Raw genomic sequence first — 16,372 nt, forward strand, 5'->3', positions numbered from 1 at the left:
CTCCGGGCTGTTTATCAGGAGCGCTCACGCCGCAGCGCGAAAGCCGCTTTAAATCCCGCCGGCCGCCTCCTCCCCGAGCCCGCACGCCGCGCGCAGGCACACGCACACTCACTCACAGACACATATGCACACAGAGGGGCGCATGCGTGCTCCCTCCAACACACAGGCTCCTGCGCGGCCACCCACGGGCGCACAGGCTCTTGCAAGCTCACCCACGCATGTGCACACAGATACGTGCACGCGCCCACACCAGTGCCGCGTGCTTGCACACACACGCTTGCATAAAAAGACACACACGAACATACGCAGACCAGCAGATACCCACGCACGTGTGCACGCTGGGTCGCTGGGCTGGGGGTTCTGTGCCTGTCTTCCAAGCAAAGAAGAGGAAGGCAGAAAAGGGTGTGGGAGGCAGAGCACGTTGCAGGGGGTGATGTGAGAAGAAGGCTTCTGTGAGTTCTTGGGCGCTGTGGACCCTCGGGTGGCCTGGTGCCAGACTGCTTGCACTCTGCTCCCCCTACCTGCCCCCACCCCCACCTCAGCCACCCCTTCCCACTCCCATTCTGCCCCTGGAGCGAGGCGTCCTGGCCAAGAAGTGCACACGCTCCGGCCGCTGAAGGGACATCCAAGTGGGTGCACCTGCAGGTCCCTCCCACACCCAGGAGGAGGCTGCCCAGCCCCCTCATAAGTCAGGCTGAGTAAGGAGACTCCGGCAACTTTGACTGTGGAGGGGGTGAGGATTTGAGGGGTAGAACCCCCTTTTGCCCCTATTGCTGTCTGGACATTGTTGAAGGTATGTCCAGGTGCCAGGGGGCTGTGTCCCTGCCTATGGCAGCTGGCGACTGGCGAGGGCAGTGGCAGCCAGGCCTGGCTGCATGTCAGCTGCCCATCACAGGGAAAAGGGCAGCATTTGGGGACCTCCTGGTGTCTACAGGCAGGGCAGTGGGGTGGGGAGGCGCAGGGAGGGCAGAGGGCTGCCCCACAGGAATCCTCACCACCAATGTCCCTCCAGGCTCCAGCTGTCAGATGGTGTGGGCAGGGACACCACGGGCCAGCTTGGGAGCTCAGATGTGTGGTGGCACTCGTGCCTGGGGAAGCCGCCCTGTATTCATACCCATTTCACAGACAGTAAACATTGAGTCTTGGAGAGAAAGAGAAAGTGAGTTGCCCCAGGTGGGAGATGGAGCCGGGAGTTCCCAGTCACTTCCTTCCCCTCGTCGGCTTGCAGCAGTATGCCTATGCCCACGTCGTGCCCAGCAGCGGGCCCCTCGCAGCAGGCAGGACGCTCCACTGGCTCTGTGTGCGTGTGTGGCAAGGACGGGGTCCTCTATTGGGAGCTGGGGGCGCGGGCTCAGAGAGGCAACCCAATGCTCCCCAACCTCACAGCGGGCTGGGTCTAGACTCAAGCCCGGGGTCTCCCTGCTCAGCTTCTCAGGCCTCCCACGAAGGACACGGGGACAGGCGGGTGCATTCCACATAAAATGCAGGGTGTGCTGCGGCTCCTAAGCCACGTGAGCATTTCAGTCCAAGGGCTTCTCATGCGGATGCTTGGGGACTAACCTTGTCGCCTGTCTGAATCCCACTGCTCCCAGGGGTAACCGGCCACTCTCCCCAGGACCACCCCCTGAAGAATCTGAAGCACGATGCTTTTCTTTCTTTCCAAGATTTATTTATTTGAAAGGCAGAGTTAGACAGTTGCTGGTTCACACCTTAAATGGCCACAACAGCTAGGGCTAAGCCAGGCCAAAGCCAGGAGCCAGGAGCTCTTCCAGGTCTCCCACGCGGGTGCCCGGTCCCAAGACTTTGAGTTGTTCTTGACTGCTTTCCCAAGCCACAAGCAGGGAGCTGGATGGGAAGTAGAGCTGCCGGGATTAGAACTGGCGACCATATAGGATCCTGGTGCGTGCAAAGCAAGGACTTTAACCACTACACTATCACGCCAGGCCCAACTTTTTTTTTTAATTAGTTGCTTTTTAATGCAGAATCAGCACAGGTGTGATGGAGTCAGACCCGCTGAACTGCAGGCGTGGGTTGGGGGGCTTCCCCAAGTGCTCTCCCATGAGTAAGCGTTGAGGAACCAGGACTGGAGCTAAGGACTGGAGCTCAGGGGAAGGGTTAGCAGGGGAAGGCCGCCTAGGAGATGCCAGGCACCAACTCACAGGCTTGTCAGAACTTTCTAGAAAACTCTCCTCATGGTCTCCCAAACACACAGTCCAGCCCCCTTCCCTCTGGTTCTCTCTCATAGATCCTGGTAGATCCCTTGCAGCTGGCGGGCTGAAAGCAGGAAGTCAGGGGAGCCTGCAGTCCTGGCCACTCCCCAGTGAAGGCTGCCACAGCCCTGCGCACCTCTCCTCCCGCACACAGGAAGCTTCTTCCTTAAACCAGGCACCGTGCAGTGGTATAACCTACAGCACCCAGGACAGAGCTGAGTGGACTGCTCAGCCTCGAGGCAGGACCCTGGACCCCACAGAGCCCAGTTTACATGTGGGTGGGAGGCCATCAGACTGTCCCACAGACCTGCAGGGTCCTGACTGCGGCAGTGGCCCTGGGATGCAGCTCCACGGCTGCACGAGGGAACAGTGCCCAGAGCTGGGGCCGGGACAAGCCATGTCTAGCCCCCAGTGTGTGACAGCAGGGTCCCTGGGAGGCTGCTCTTTCTAAGGCTGTCTTTCGTGCCTTTGGGGTCTTTAAAGTCTAATTAGCTCATGAAACAAAGTGACAGTTAATGATGTGATTTTAAAAAATTTATTTGCTTTTATTGGAAGGTCAGATTTACAGAGAGAAGGAGAGAAAGGTCTTCCTTCCGTCTGCTGGTTCACTCCCCAAGTAGCCACAAAGGCCAGAGCTGGGCCAATCTGAAGCTAGGAGCCAGGAGCTTCTTCCAGTCTGCCATACAGGTGCAGGGTCCTTGGGCCGTCCTCGACTGCTTTCCCAGGCCATAAGCAGGGAGCTGGATGGGAAGTGGAGCACCTGGGATTAGAACTAGCACCCATATGGAATCCCAGTGCTTGCAAGGCAGGGACTTCAGCCACTAGGCTACTGGTCCAATGATGTGATTTTTTAAATGTATGTTTTCTTTTTAGTTGAATTAAGTTTGCTAACATCCTTCCCCAGCAAAATGCACAGCTGGCATGGCCATGATAAGGCCTCCAAGCGTGCTCTGAAAATACCCCCTGGAGAGGGAGCGTCTCCAGGACCCTCCCCTCAGTGTGGAGGGGCAGGTGCCTGCACATGCCCCCACTCAAAGCCTGGAGTTGGGGGAGACCGTTCCCAGCCTGCCTGCACCTCCTGCCGCCCTCACCACACCCTGGAGGAGAGGGAACAGCTTTGTAAGGCTCCTGGAAGGCGCGGCCCTGGCACGTGGCATGCCTACCCCGGGGCAGCAGGCCTGACGGCACGCATACACCTACTCAGGATCTCCACTGGAGACAGCACCTTCAGTGCAGCTGGGTAGAGAGGGGGCCGGGGAGCAGAGAGATGCCTGGGAGCGCCCGGCTGGAGAGAGGGGTGCAGCCAGCTCGTGGAAGCCTCTCTGCTTGGCTCCACGGGAAAGGAACAGCAGCAGGTCTCCACTCGGGCAGGCAGGGACAGGAGCTGGGCCCTGGGGAGCACCCCCAGCAGAAGGGGGGCAATCCTTGGCGGCCCCTGGGGCTCACTCGATTTTGCCGGAGCGAACGCACCTAGGCGGGAGCAGGGTTTATCTGCCACAGGCCAGTACTACGGTGGCAGGTGGCTGTGGGGCCCAGAGCCTGGCTCCCCACACCTCCTCAGCTGTTCCCTCCCTAGGCAGGGGTCTGGCCCTGTCCCCTGCAGGAACGCTCAGGGCCGGTATGCGTCCTCGGACCAGGCTCACCCCGCACCGGGCTGTGAACAGGGGGTCACAGGTCGTGGAGGCGCCCTGGAAGAATGAACCGCAGCAGCATCAGTCTGGGGCGGGAGGCGGGGGCGGAGAGGACAGCAGCTCTAACCTGCCACTTAGAAAACCAGCTGTCCCTTCTAGAAGTTTCCATCCGTGTCGGCTCCTGCCTGGCCGGCTGGGGCTGCCACAGGGCTGGGCCCCGGGTTAGGGTCAGGGTCATACACGCTGCTTCTCTACACGCAAATGTTGTTGGTGGCGGAATGATGACCTTGACCTGTGGAGAAGCCCTTAGCATGTCATTCAGTGGCAAAGCACCAGCATGTGTAAGCCTCCTTGGGGGAAGGAGAAATACAAACCTGGATGGAACAATCTGGAAGGGCAGCCCCAGACGCCCTCCCCTCCCTCTCCCCCTACCCCACCCAGCTCCTGTGAAGGGAGTGGGCTTCGGGTCAGGCTCCGCTGTGAATTCTTGCTCCAGGAACACAGTCACATGTACAACCAATAGGCCCTTTCCTTTCCCCATCTTGGTTTTGGAGAAAGCTGCCATGTTCCACCCCATCACACCTTCCTCGAACCCCAGTAGAGGAGCTACAACTGCTCTCCACTCGCTCCGGGAACCCCGACTGGACCGTCCCCCCAGTCTCTGCATGACTTAGAGGCAGACAGGTAGGGATGCAGGGGGCCATGGCTTCGGCCTCCGAATCAACCAGCCGTTCATTCCTGGCAACTGGACAGGGCTCTCTGACGCCTGCCTCAGCTCAGGATGCCCATGCCGGGATGGGGCAGAGCGCCTGCCTCAGCTCAGGATGCCCATGCCGGGATGGGGCAGAGCGGGCTCAGGGCTGTCGGCTGGCATCCTGTTCTCTGGCAGCGGCAGCAAACTGACCTCTCCCCGGGGGCTGCCAGGTCCCTGGGCTGTGGGTGGGAGACTACACAGTCGCAACCACCTTGCTGGTCTCAGCAGTAAGGTGCCTCGAGTCCCGTGTGCACCGCCCTTCCTGTAGGGACCCAGAAGGAGGCTCTGCACCAGGCAGATGTCCCGCAACGCACACGCACGGGCTGCCATCCCTCCCTGGCCGGCTCTGTCCCCACCTGGTTTTTGTGCATCTCAGGTGGTGGTGAACAGCCTCTGGCCAGGACCTGGACAGACACTCTTGGGGTTCCCACTCCACGGTTGGGGGTGCACACCGAGCTTCCAACGTCCTGTGTGGCTGCTGGACTGCCTTTTCTCGCTGTGGCTCTTAGGTCACCCACCTCTCAGAGCCCATAAACATGGCCACGCTCACGGCCAGGATCTTAGGCACCCTTCGCCACCAGACGTCCTGGAGCCCCTCGGGGCCCTTGGCCATAGAACTGCTCACCCCCTGCCCTGCCCCCGAGTTCCCACAGTCCCCAAACATCCCTGACCAGTGGCCGGTGCCCTGAGGGGTGTCACAAATAGCAAAGCAGGGAGACTCCCCCACTGCAGGTGGGCATGGTGGTTGGGTACACACAGCAGGGGCATCCTGACAGCAGAGGCCTTCTGACCCACCTCCCACATTCCTCCTCCCCCATGGCCACAGCTGCCTGCCTGTGCCCGGGGTGGGAAGCAGGTGAGCCCTGCTGGGGAATGGCTGGAGGCCGGCGGGGTGGAGGAGGGGGTGGCAGGAGGGGCGGTGGATGGAGTCCAGGCACGTCCTCATACCAATTAAGGCAGCTCGGGCGCACGGGGGGCCGGAGCAGGCATTTATCAGCCTGCCGGGAGGGGCCAGCAAGCTGTCCTGCGGCTGACGGATTAGACAGCGGACAATTAGGTTGCGGGTGCCCGGCGGCCAGCCCTCCCTCCCTCCTCCTCCTCTCTCTCTCACAGGCACACACACAGACACACACAAACACACTTTCTTTTTTCTATCAGTGTGCAGCGACAGGGACAGAGACCAGCGTGGCATGGCACAGCCCCTCCATGTCACAGAACAAATGGACTCAGAACTCCCCCCTCCCCCAGGAGCGGGGAGGCAGAAAGCCCCACCCAACTGGACCCCCACGAAGACCACACCCCAAGTCCCTGGGCTTGCAGGCGGGGGTCTCCTCTGGCAGCGTGCCCGCAGGAGGTGACTCCCAAGGATGGGGCCCTGAGCCGCTAGTTGGAGCCCAGGCCCAGAAGGAAGAGCGTGAGAGACAAGGCAGGGGTCCTCACAGGCACAGAAAAAGCCTCCCAGGGTTTTAGAATGTTCTGTGCTGCAAGGCTCTAGGCTGAGCCAGAAGTTGAGCTGGTTTTTGGGATACGGGGGCCCAGGGGCCGTTCCCACCACCCTGGCGTCTGCAGGGAGGACCCTCCATGTCCCACAGGGGAGGGGGTGGGAAGTGCAGGGTTAGAGCTCTTGCTCGCGGTGGTCAGGGACAAGGACAGGCAGAGGCTGTCTACAGCCAGGCAATGAGGGAGGACTCGGTCTCCCCTGCGGTCCTGTGGCCCCGCATTCCTCAGAACACAGCCCCCCACAGCTGCCCCACACGTGGCTCACTGCTCACTCCGGAGCAGTGCCCCGCTGGGCCACCTCCGTGGTCACCAGCTCTCACTCCCGCCTCTGTCCTCAGCTTCCATGTCACCTCTTCCCAAAGTGCCTGAACCATCACCCAGAGCCGGTGCCCTCCCCTGGGAAGACGCCAGCCCTGACCAAGACAGACATGGGCTCCATATCCCCATCTGGGCTTCTGAGGACTGGCTGGTCCTAGTGTCTGGCACATAACAGGTACACACACCATAAACCCACGAAGGACGAATGGTGAGCGGGGTACAACCCAGTAGAGAGATACAGGTCTCTGCCCACCTCACCGCCCACCTCACCACCCACCTCAGTGACGTGTCTGCTGCCCCCCTTTCCCCTCACTCTCCATCCACTCCCTGCAGTCTTCAACCCCCTCTCACACTGTATCTCCATCTTCCTCGCTCCTGCCAGCCTCACTACTCTGGTGCACCTGCCACTGAGCTCCCTACTGTCCGTGCCTCCCCCAACCATCGCAGCATCACCTCCCTCCCTCACCACAGCACCGTTGGGCCAGCGCCTGGTGCAGGGGGACCTGTGACCCAGGGGTGGCAGGGGGCTGGGACGACTCTGCTGAGTGTGTGCACACAGAGCCAAGAACTTCCCTACCCTGAACTCGACAGCAACAGCCCATGGAGGTGGCGTGGTTGGTCACTTGTCCCAAATTCTTGCAGATGTAAATGGGGTTGTGAGGCTGCCAGGGATCTTTCAAATGCTTAAAACAGACGCTTTTAGAGCCCGGCGCAATAGCATACTGGTTAAAGTCCTTACCTTGCACACGCCAGGATCCCATATGGTCGCTGGTTATAATCCCGGCAGCCCCGCTTCCCATCCAGCTCCCTGCTTGTGGCCTGGGACAGCAGCTGAGGACAGCCCAAAGCCTTTGAACCCTGCACCTGCATGGGAGACTCGGAAGAGCTCCTGACTCCTGGCTTCGGATCGGGGCAGTACCGGCCGTTGCGGTCACTTGGGGAGTGAATCATCAGATGGAAGATTTTCCTCTCTGTCTCTCCTCTTCTCTGTGTATCTGGCTTTCCAATAAAAATAAATCTTTTTAAAAAATAGGAAAAAAAAAAGAACAGACAGACCCTTTTAAAGTTCTGTTTGGGGCCCGGCACCGTGGACTAGTGGTTAAGGACCTCGCCTTGCATGCGCCAGGATCCCATATGGTCGCCGGTTCTAATCCTGCCTGCTCTGCTTCCCATCCAGCTCTGCTTGTGGCCTGGGACAGCAGTTGAGGACGGCCCAAAGCCTTGGGACCCTGCACCCGCATGGGAGACCCAGAAAAAGATCTGGGCTCCTGGCTTTGGATTGTCGCAGCACTGGCCGTTGCGGTCACTTGGGGAGTGAATCATCAGACAGATCTTCCTCTCTGTCTCTCCTCCTCTGTATATATGTCTGACTTTGCAATAAAAATAAATAAATCTTTTGAAAAATATGAAAAAATACAGTTCTAAATGAAGTGTTGTAAACAAGGAAACAAGCACAGGTGGCTGGGCAGAGGGGCCAAGGAATGCCAGGCCATCCCTGAGGCTCGCGATGCTGGGAGACGGTTATGGTGTCATGGCCTGAGGGTGAGGAGAGGCTGCCAGGGGCAGAGGGAGCCCCTTGGGAGCCCATGCTGATGACAGTCTAGTCAAGAAGCCGTCCTGGAAGGAGCCTGGCACATTCAAGTTCCATCATCCCCTCCTGGGTGGACCCCCACCCAGGACGCATGTGCCACCTGCCCCAGGAACCTGGGGTGCAGTGGGACAGGCACACCGCCCCTCCTTGGGGCTGAGGGGGGGTCAGAGTGACCCACTGGGTAAAGAGGAGATGGAAGGGGTTGCCCGGTATGCTGGACTCCTGACTTCAACAGGCCAAGGTCAAAGACGGCGGCTGGGACCGTCACAGCCTGTGGACGGGCCCCTGGCCCTCTGGCTGCCTGGACTTGGCTCACAGCCTCCCGTCCGCCCCCTCCTGTGCAGGTCCCAGGTCGTGGGTGTCCCCCTCACGTGGTCACTGCCCTCTGTGCACACATCGCCCACCGCAAATAGGGAACCTCCACAAAGCCACTTATTAAGAAATTGGTCAATTTCCTGCTAATTAAAATAAATACTATGCCACATTAGAGGCCAATTAATTTTCTGAGCTGCCAGAAAACATTGCCCGGAAAATGTACAGCCTCCTCCTCCCGAAAATGGCAGCCGAGTGATGCCGGCAGTGAGCAGAGCCCTGGGTCCTGGGCTCTTGTCAGGCTTGCGCAAGGCCTTCCTGTTGCCCAGAACTGGGAGGCAGGGGGCCTCTGCCCTCTCGGCCCAGCAGGCCCAGGCTGGGAACAGGTGTTCCTAGCTCCCTGCACCAGCCCAGGCAAGCATTTTGTCACTGTAGGTCCAGCGTTAACACAGGCTTTGGCAAGTTCATGAGCACCAGCTTGGTCCTCCTGCTGTCTCACTGGACCCCACAGCGGCCCTCATGTCCATTTTGCAGATGGGCAAGCTGAGGCCCAGAGCTGCCAAGCCTTTCTCCTGATTCATAGCCTCCAGATAAGCCTATAGCATTCTGTCAGTGACGGCAAGGCTTGTCCTGTGATAGACAAGGCAGGAGACTGACTCCCTGGCAGCCGGCCTGGCCTAAGGTGAGGTATATCTGCTCCCTACTCGGAACGGAAGCCAGGAGGCCCGGTGGGCCCTGGGCTGTTGTCATGTCACGTACCCAGCAGCTCAGAGCGGCTTGGTTATCTATCCCAGATCTCACAGCCTGTCCACATCTCAGTCATCACCGTCCCCTAGCCTTGAACCCAAGAGTTACCATTTCCTCAGGGTTAAAGCCAAGGTCCCTGGGTTCTCCTGTTAGAACCAGGGCTCCTTGCGTGGCCTCACACAAGCCTCTGGCCGGAGGCCCAGGGGCCTGGCAAGAAGGCCGCAAAGGAGCTAGGGAGAAGCGCCCAGCTCGGGCTGGTCCAGAGCACCTGCAGTTGGCTTAAAGAAGGAGGGGATGGGGGCCCTGTCTCTGCCCAGCCCACAATGGGATGTGGGTGAGACGTGGAAGGTGACGAAGGGCAGGTTGCTGGGGGCTCCAAGCCAGCGGCCAAGCTTTTCCCAGAAGCCTCTTGGAGAAGCACATGACCTTGGCGGCAGGTGGCACAGGTATGGGTGGGCGGCGCGTGGCGCAGTGAGCGGTGGGCGGCGCGTGGCGCAGTGATCCGTCACCGCCCGTTGGCACACCTGCCTTCCCACCACCGTGCGTGGGTCCAAGTCCCAGCTCTGCTCATGCACAGCCTGGGAGCCAGTGGGGATGGCTCAAGTACTCAGGTCCCTCCCGCCCCCGTGGGAGCCCCGACTGGACCCCAGCTGTCATGGGCATCTGGGGGTGACCTGGCAGGTGGGAGAGCACTGTCTCTGCTCTTCAAACAGAGTCTGTAAGGATCCATGCAGGGGAATCACTTTCATTATTATTTTATTTTATTATTATTATTTCAAATTTATTTCTTTGGAAGGCAAAGTTACAGAGGAGAGAGATTTTCCATCTGCTGCTTCACTTCCCAAATGGCCACGGCAGTCAGGGCTGCTTCAGGCTGAAGCCTGCAGCCAGGACCTCCATCGGGGTCTCCCACGTGGGTGCAGGAGCCCAAGGCCTTGGGCACGCTCCTGACGCGCTCTTAGGTGTGTTAACAGGGAGCTGGATCTGAAGTGGAGCAGCTAGTACTTGAACCGACACTCCAGTGGGCTGCCGGCATCACAGACTGCACCGCTGTGCTGGGCCCATTTTTTGTTTGTAAGGCCCAGGGCAGGAGGAGAAGGGTCTGGATCCCATGCACGTGTCCCGTTCAGGGACTGACTGCCCCAAGCAGCAAGCCCACGCTAAGGAGCACCGAGTGTGACAGGCCCAGTGCTGCAGAGAGGCCCTGGTGACACGGGGACACACAGAAGCCACACTGGGGCAGCTGCGCCACAGCGGTGCCTATGCAGGATGTTGGTGCACATGTGGTGCCAAGCAGTGCCCGGGAGGAGGGTCCTGGAGCACTTGACAAGGACAGGGTCTAGAAGTGCCAGCTCACAGGGCTTGGGCCAGTGCAGTCAGAGAACCTAGCAACAGCCTCAGCCCCAGGTCACACCCCCTCTGCCCCTCTGCCCCAGGCCGCCCCCTCTGCCCCTCCTCTGCCCCAGGCCGCCCCCTCCTCCCCTCCTCTGCCCCAGGCCGCCCCCTCTGCCCCTCCTCTGCCCCAGGCCGCCCCCTCCTCCCCTCCTCTGCCCCAGGCCGCCCCCTCCTCTGCCCCAGGCCGCCCCCTCCTCCCCTCCTCTGCCCCAGGCCGCCCCCTCCTCTGCCCCAGGCCGCCCCCTCCTCCCCTCCTCTGCCCCAGGCCACCCCCTCCTCCCCTCCTCTGCCCCAGGCCGCCCCCTCCTCCCCTCCTCTGCCCCAGGCCGCCCCCTCCTCTGCCCCAGGCCGCCCCCTCCTCTGCCCCAGGCCACCCCCTCCTGAAGATCCTGGGGCAGCAGCCATGCCCCTCCCGGCTCCACTGCATCACCATCCCCTCAGGCCCCTCCATATTCTCCCTCCTCCCAACGTGACACCGTGGGTATCATCAGAGTCTTCTGAAGGCCTTCCGACACTCCCTGCTCAGGTACATGGAGAAGCTGAGGCCTGTGCAGGGAACTGGAAGTGGGGAGGAGGGAGGGGCGTCCCTGCCTTCCAGGGCTCTTGGGAGACCCAGAAGACGCTCCTAGCTCCTGGCGTTGGCCAGGCCCAGTCCTGACCACAGTGGCCAGCAGATATCAGCTCTCTCCCCACCGCCCTCTGTAACTTTCAAATACATAGTTTTTTATTTTATTATTTTTAAAAGATTTATTTATTTTTATTAGGAAGGCAGACATACAGAGAAGGAGATGCAAAGAGGAAGATCTTCCATCCACTGATTCACTCCCCAAGTGACCGCAATGGTCGGAGCTAAGCTGATCTGAAGCCAGGAGCCTGGAGCTCTCCTTGGTCCCCCAGACGGATGCAAGGGTTCCAAGGCTTTGGGATGTCCTCTCCCAGGCCACAAGCAGGGAGCTGGATGGGAAGTGGAGCAGCCAGGACACAAACTGGTGCCCATACGGGATCCTGGCACATTCAAGGCTAGGATTTAGCCACTGAATCATCATGCTGGGCCCAAATAAAAAAATGTTTAAATAAACAAACCAATAAATAAATAGAAATGCAGTGATTCCCAAGTCAGCATCCATGCCTCACAAAGGGGTAAAGCTGAGGCAGGTGCTCAGCGCGTGCCCAAGGTCGCCGGTCAGCAGGGTCTCCAGCTGCTGTGTCCCTCCCTGCGTGCAGGGCAGACACTACTAATGGATCACAGCCTCCTTCCTGAGATTAGGTACAGCCTGGGACTCCTCCTCTGGCAGGGAGTAAGCGGTCCAAGTGACCACCTTCCCCAGACTAAGACCCAGTGCTCGCCCAGGGACCAGCCCACAGGAGCCAGCTTCTACCCAGCAAGTGAGAGAGGCCACCATGATGCCAGCATGATGGTGACAGAGATGCCACCACAGCCGCTGAGCTCTCCAGGGACATGAGGCACGTCCAGGGGCTGGCCAGGCCCTAGCTCCAGCTGCTGAGTCTGTCTTGGTCAGGCAGGGCTGACCTGGGCCTCAGGCTGGGGCTGATCCAGGGCCCTGGACCGGAATGGGCTGTCAGGGAGCAGTCCATTGGAGTCACAGAACAGGGGGTGCCCTAGGCACTCCCACATGTGCTGTGACCTTGCTCCAGAGAGCCCCAGGAGCCTCTCCTTTCCTGGGGACCCAGTTTCTTCAGGGTCTCTTCCAGCACGCAGTGGGGAACCCTAAGCACCCCCTACCCCTATACAACAGGCCTGGTGGTGCGGGGACGGGCGAAGCCGCCACCTCCCATCACATCCGCACTCCTGGGTGGAGTTCCGCTTCTCTGCTCCACTGTTTGCACACCCTGCTCCCTGCAGGTGGGCCTGGGAGGCAGCCTCCTGCCACCCACAGGGGAGACCCCAGAAGGAGCTCCCGAGCCTCACCCCCTCAACCTGCCCTGGGTGTTTGGGGAGTGAATCAGCAGAACAGAGAGCGCTCTCTCTCTTTCCCTCTCAGTTTCTCTCTGCCTTTGAAATGCACAAATCTTTAACATGAATAAATAAAGGTGCATACTCAACCAACCCTGGAGTTGGGTGAGGGGGGTGGCTGGAGGAAGGAGAGAAGGGAAGACGTGGGAGGGAGGCTGACGGAGAGCCGGTGTGCAGGAAGGCGGAGGGCGGTGACTCGGCATGGGAACCTGCGTGGGCCAGTGCGTCCACCCCACCACACCCCTGCACCCACCACCATTCTCATTAGGGTCCTATCTGCCACACCTGGACCCTCGCTCTCTGCCCAGGGACACTGCAGCGCCTCCGCTAGCTTTATCAGGGACCTATCAGCCCTGGGTGAATGATGCTGCCACTGCAGGCCTGGGAGGAGGGCCTGGGAGAGGTGGCGAGAGCTGGGGAGGGGGTTGCCCTGCTTGGCTTCTTCTGCTAATTGGCTGTGTGGCCTGGGGCAAGCTGCTTGCCTGTTCTGAGCTGTGGCTTCCTCACAGGTTTCTGCGTTGGCGGTCCAGGAGAAGTAGGGCCTTGGTGGGAGCCAAGGTGTTGCCAGGTGCCCGACTGGGACAACCCGTCTGGCGTCCCAGGGGACACAAAACAATCCGAGCGCTTGGTCACAGCCACCAAAGACAGGCAGCCACAAGGTCAGGACTCAGACACGAGTGGCGGTCACCTTGGCTGGGTCACCTGCTGCCTGACAGCTGAGCAGGAACAAAGTGAGAGACCTTCTCCCGCCAGCTCCTTGAGGGGATGCCGAAGGGCGTCCCATGGAGAGGGGCACACACAGCCAGCCTGATTTATGGGTCCCAGTTATCGCCTGCAGCATCTGGATGCTTCCCGCCAGCCACCACCGGACGTGTGTGTGTGTGTGTGTGTGTGTGTGTGTGAGTGTGTACATCCCGACAAGCACGACAAGCAACCCGGACCCTGCAGGGTCACACAGCAGGGCACAGTGGGGCGTGGTGAGGCCCCTCCAGTCCCACTAGCAGCTCTCGTGTTCCGCATACAGGCTGAGCTCCAGGGCCTGGCACCGCCAGGATACACCAGCCCCTGGAGGAGGTGAGCTCTGTGCCAGCTTGCTGGGGAAACTGCCACTCCCAATGCCCCCACTCCCTCCTCCAGACAAGGATAGCCCTGGTACACACAGGCCCTTGGACGCCAGAGCAGCCTGCCCTCCACCGGGAGGGGCACAAGCAGCAGCATGGCCCAGGGCTCCTCCCTCTCCCCTGAGCTCTGTGGACAGAAGCTGTGGTCTGCTCAGGGCGCACAGGGACAGGCCAGTGCGGGCGGGGGGAGGGGAGGAGCTCAGGGCTGCTTACGCGACCCGTCCTGGCACACCAGGCCCTGCACTCCCATCCAACAGCCCCACGCCCTGCGCAAAACACAAAAGCCTCCCCAGAGACCTGGGAGGATCTGCCGGCTTCTCTCTTTGCCAGCACTCGGCCGAGCCAGGAGAGAGAGGTCCCTGGCCCCTGGCCTGAGCCAGACCCTGGGGATCAGCCAGGGCAGCCGCGCTCTCGCCCACTGACTCCCGGCCAGAGGGGCGGCATCGGCTCCTGGCCCGCAGCCACAGCCCCCTTGGGGGCGGGGGTTGCACCTCCTGTCCTGGTCATCCCACGTGACCCTTCCCTTGCCCCCTAGAAGCCCAGACCTCTGACCCTTATTGAAAACAAACCAAACAAAACCTGCAGGGAGAAAAACATTCTGCACAAACAGGCTCCGACGCCACCATATGCACCCCACCCCACCCCCAAACGCACGCGCACATCCCAGCTCCAGACACGCAAGGTTGCAGCCAGCTGCCACATCCACGCCTGGTGGACGGCGGACTTTGTTTATGAAACAGCCAGGCTTGCCTCCACGCCTCTGGGGAGGGGACCATCCCGTGGTTTTCTCAGGGAGCTGGGGTTTGGAGCTCCAGGCTGGTTTAGTCTGGGGAACCCTTCGTGTCACCCCCACGGGGAGGAGGTGGGAGGCTGCGGGAGGCGATGGCCGGCCTCTCCTGTCCCCTGGCTCGGGCCCCAGGTCTGTCGCTCAGGAAACGCTCGGGACCTCAGGGCCAGCGTCTCTGCCCCCGCCCTTGCCGCCTGGAACCCAAAGGCCCACCCCCCAACACACACACACACACACACACACACACACACACACACACACACACACACACACACCACATACACACACACACACACACACACCACATACACACACACACACACACACACACACACACAGAGGCTGGGTCGCTCTCCAAAGGCAAACAATGACCACTATTGCTGTTGTGACACTGCCACCTCCCTCCCCGTCCAGCTCCCCACCAGCGGCTGACCGAGACGGGTCTGGGGGTGCGTGCTGGTGGGGATGGGAGCCCCCCAAGTCGCTCGTCGGCCCCCGGGACGCATGCGCAGGGCCGGGGCGCAGGAGGCCGCGGCCGCCCGCGCGCAGCCTCGCTCCGGGCCCGGTCTCCCTGGCAACGGGCTCGCGGGGAGGGGGAGGGCCAGGCGGCTGCTATTTCTGCCGCTTCCTGTTCCTCGCGGCCACGTCGCCATGGTAACGGTGTTACTCACCGCGGCCGCTTCCCGGCTCCGCTTGGCGCGCGTGACCCCGGCCGCTCGCGCCCCCTCGTCTCTCACTTGCTGTGTTTTTCCCCCCGCACACACACTCCCCGGCGTCCTCCTCCTCCTGAACCCGGGTCCGGTGCGCCCCCGTGCCCGCCGTCCTCCCCGCCTCCTCCCCGGTGCCCGCGGCCCGGGAGTGGCAGTGGTGGTGGGGAGGGAGGAAGGCAGATGGATGGGGGACGCTGATTAAAAAACACTGGAACCGTTTCCGCTCTTCCCGCGCTGACACCGGAGCGTTATTTACTGTTATTGTTTGCGCGCGGCCTCCCGGGAGCCGTCTCGCGAGGCGCGCTGGTGGGGAGAGGGGTGCGGGGGCGCCCGCGGTCCCCGGCTCTTCCCGCCCGGGCCCCGTGGAGGGCCTGCGTGCAGGAGAAAGGCAACGGAAAAATTGAAAAAGGGGAACAGCTGACTTGACTCGCGGGGAAGCTCCGTTCCTGCGTGGCCCGGGGTCCTGGGGCCTGCGGTGGAACGGGCTTAACCAGAGCCAGAGCGGGAGGTGCTGCGCCAAGGGAGGAGGGTAGCATCCTGCTCCCCACTCGGGGCTGGGCACCCCGCGATATCCCTTTGATGGGCTCACACTCCCCTTCAGCCACCTGACCCCAGGTCGCATGCAAGGCCTGCTGTTCTTGGTCCCCAACACCTGCAGAGCACAGCCAGCCCAGGCTGCTGGGAGAGAGGAGCAGGGGTGGACCAGGGTCTGGGTAGCTGGGGGCGGCCAAGAGCAGGTGTAAGGCCTGGCTGGCGGGGAGCACAGCCCACCTTGAGGAGTGAGAGGATGTCCTGGCATGTTGCAAGTGGCAGGCTTCCTCCCTCCTTCCCTCCCAGCTCCTCAGCGGTTAGTAACTGCAGTGCAGACAGAAGGTGGAGGAGAGGGCTGGACAAAGGAGCTGTGGAGCTTGTGCCTAAGGAGTAATTTCTACCAAAAACAAAGCAACTTCTGACACACAACTGGAGGCTTGGCATGGTCATGGCCGGGACCTCTGTCCATCTCTGGGCCTCGGCAGCTCCTCCGGGGCCAGTGTGGCCCAGGACACGCACCACCTCCGCTGAGACCAAAGGGCAGCAATGTTCCAGGCCCCTGGCGGCCAGCCACCAAAGGCGGCCCTCCTGCCCTGCGCTGTGTTGCTCCACGCTGCTGCCAGCATCCGGGTGTGTGGGAGTGACCTTCCAGGCCAAACTCAGCTCTGGATGCAGGTGGAGGGGCGTCAGCAGCTGTGGCATTGCACCCTTGGCAGGGCTGCTGGCTGATGGGCAGTGTCACGGGTCTCCTGAAACTTGGTGGGACTGACCAACCTTGACCTTCCTGCTT

The sequence above is a fragment of the Ochotona curzoniae genome, unplaced genomic scaffold (genome assembly GCF_017591425.1).
Source record: "Ochotona curzoniae isolate NIBS_2020 unplaced genomic scaffold, NIBS_Ocur_1.0 scaffold_3208, whole genome shotgun sequence".
Taxonomy (NCBI): domain Eukaryota; kingdom Metazoa; phylum Chordata; class Mammalia; order Lagomorpha; family Ochotonidae; genus Ochotona; species Ochotona curzoniae.